The 2,709-nt window shown below is 44.1% G+C and overlaps 1 protein-coding gene across 4 annotated transcripts in view; it reads left to right on the top strand.

The window, feature by feature from the left end:
- Positions 1-2,709, top strand: part of LOC122554392 (cytochrome P450 4B1-like) — a 63,054-nt gene that overhangs the window by 43,433 nt on the left and 16,912 nt on the right. The gene's annotated exons all lie outside the window — the stretch shown is intronic.

The following is a 2,709-nucleotide window of genomic DNA, read 5'->3' as shown; positions in this document are numbered from 1 at the left end:
GAGTAGATAGTCTGACAGCAGGGGGAGGGAAATCATTGGGAACAATTGTGAGGATGAATCAACACATGCAAACACAAGGGTCAATTCGGCTGCGTCATCACGGATTTATTAGAGGAAGATACCCTAATGTGGTTCCTTTGTTCAAGAAGGGCAGCAGGGATAGGCCAGGTAATTACAGAGCAGATAGTCTGACAGCAGGGGGAGGGAAATCATTGGGAACAATTGTGAGGATAAATCAACACTTGCAAACACAAGGGTCAACTCGGCTGCGTCATCACGGATTTATTAGAGGAAGATACCGCCTCAGAATTCAGTTGCGTTTTTTGATTTGGTCTCTCAAAATATTGACGAGGGCAGTGCAAATGATGTGGTTTACATGAACCTGAATAAGGCCTTCTACAAGTTCCCACATGGAAGGCTGGTTCAAAAGGGAAGAGCCCATGGGATTCAAGGCAAATTGGTAAATTGGATACAAAATTGGGGGATAAACTTCTTCGTATTTGAAATCCTTTCACCAGCGGGTGTACCATGGGGATCTGTGCAGGAATTGTTGATTCTTCTGTGGAATAATAACTTCAATGTGAAAGCATAAGGTATCATTAGTCGGTTTGCAGATGACACGAAAGTTGACGGAGTTGTTCACAGTGAGGGGTTTGGTCTCTAGATACAGTCTAATGACGATCAGATGATAATCTGAGCAGAGATTAGTACTGATCAATGTAAGGTCATACCCCTGTGGGAGGTACGATAAGCGAAGGACAGACGTAATGAATGCTCGATCCTTGCCGAGTACTGAGTAACAAAGGGATCTTAGTGGACATGTGCCTAGATCCCTGAAGGTGTCAACACAGGGAGACAGGGTGGGAAAGGCACATGAACTGGGGTCGGAAGGGGGCCCCATACCCAGGTGTGGCGAATTGCTTGAGAGGATATAAACTAACCTGGCAGGGTGTTGGACCTTAAACAGCTGTAAGGCCAGAAAGAAGATTAACAGCCAGTGCACACGTTAAAGAAAGAGAACATTCAGCAGACAAGGCAGGCAAGAACATCGCAGGGAATGTAGAGAAACTGATGATTAAACTGCATTTATTTCAATGAAAGAGGCCTGACAGATTAACTCAGGGCATGGGTTGGAACATGGGACTGGGATATTATAGCTATTGCAGAAACACAGCTGAGGGAGGGGCAGGAATTGCAGCTCAATGTTTCAAGGTCGAGATGCTACAGGAATCTTGGAAGGGGAGGCCAGAGAGAACGTGTGGTAGTGGGTTTTAGAGAGGATATTCCTGTGGGAACACCCAGCGAAGCTATTCTAGTGGAACTGAGAAATAAGAATGGGTCATCACTTTGACTAAGATTGTCGTACGAACCCCGAATAAGCCATGGCTGACTGAGGAACAAATATGTCGGGAGATCTCAAATATCAATCAAAATAATAGGGCTGTTATGGTTGGAGTTTTTAAACTTTCCAAACATAGACTGGGACTGCCAGTGTTCAGTGTTTGCAAGGGAGGAATTTGGTCATTGCATTCCTGAAAACTCTCAATCAATATGTAAATGTCCTGAATAGGGAAAGGGGCTAATACTGACCTCCCCTTGGGAAACAAAGTAGGGAAAGGGACTGAGCTGTTAGTGGGAATGTATTTTGCCAAAGTGACCACAGTTCTATTAGTTTGAAAATAGCGATGGAAAAGGACAGGCCGGGTCCACAAGTTCAAGTTATAAAGTCTTAACCAGGAATGTAGAGAAACTTTTCAATGTAGAGAATATAGAGAATGTAGAGAAAGCTGTAGAGTCAGCTTTCTCACGCACATGGCGAGATGTGCATGGAATGTGCAGAGAGAGAAAGTATTGGAGACGGATGCAAAGTTCCTAGTCTTAACCAGGAACTTTCAAAGTGTGATTGGGGAGTCTATTTGCAGGGAAAGGGAAGTCGGCAAATGAGAATATTTTAAAAGTGAGATAAATTGAGCGTTCAGCGCCACCATGTTCCGTTTAGTGTGCAGCTCAATGCTGACAGCGTTAGGAAACACTGGTTGTCTATTGACGGTCTAGTCAAGGAAAAGGGACCACATGTCAGGAATAGCCAGCTGGATCAAGGGAATCCCTTAGGAGCATAGGGGCTGTAGGAATACACTTTGGGTGGAAATCAGGAATGCAGAAAGAGCACTTGAAATAGCCTCAGCAGAGAAAGATAAGAAGAATCCAAAAGTGATTGTGCAAATATATTAAGAATATACAAGTAGGTAGAGTCAAAATAGCGGCCCTTAAAGATCAATGATGCCATCGATGTTTGGAATTACAGGATATGACTAAGTCCCTAAACAAGTTTTTCACTCCAGAACCTACTATGGACAAAGACTGGGGAACTCAGGGAACAACTGGAGGTCTCTGCAATTCCAATCTCCCCGCAATAGGAAGGATGTTGTGAAACGTGAAAGGGCATAGAAAAGGTTTTCAAAACGTTGCCAGGATTGTTGCTGAATAAGCTAGGGTTATTTTCCCTGAAGCATTGGAGACTGAGAGGTGACCCTACCGAGGTTAATATAAATATGAGGGGCATGGATAGGGTAAACAATAAAGGTCTTTTCCCAGGGGTTGGGGAGTACAAATCGAGAGCGCTTAGGTTTAAGGGCGCCCTAAGGGACAGCTTTCTCACGCACATGGTGAGATTTGTATGGAATGTGCAGAGAGAGAAAGTATTGGAGA

The sequence above is a fragment of the Chiloscyllium plagiosum genome, chromosome 11, assembly GCF_004010195.1.
Source record: "Chiloscyllium plagiosum isolate BGI_BamShark_2017 chromosome 11, ASM401019v2, whole genome shotgun sequence".
Lineage (NCBI taxonomy): Eukaryota > Metazoa > Chordata > Chondrichthyes > Orectolobiformes > Hemiscylliidae > Chiloscyllium > Chiloscyllium plagiosum.
The sequence above is the reverse complement of the archived record's forward strand: the minus strand, read 5'-3'. Positions and strand labels throughout refer to the sequence as shown.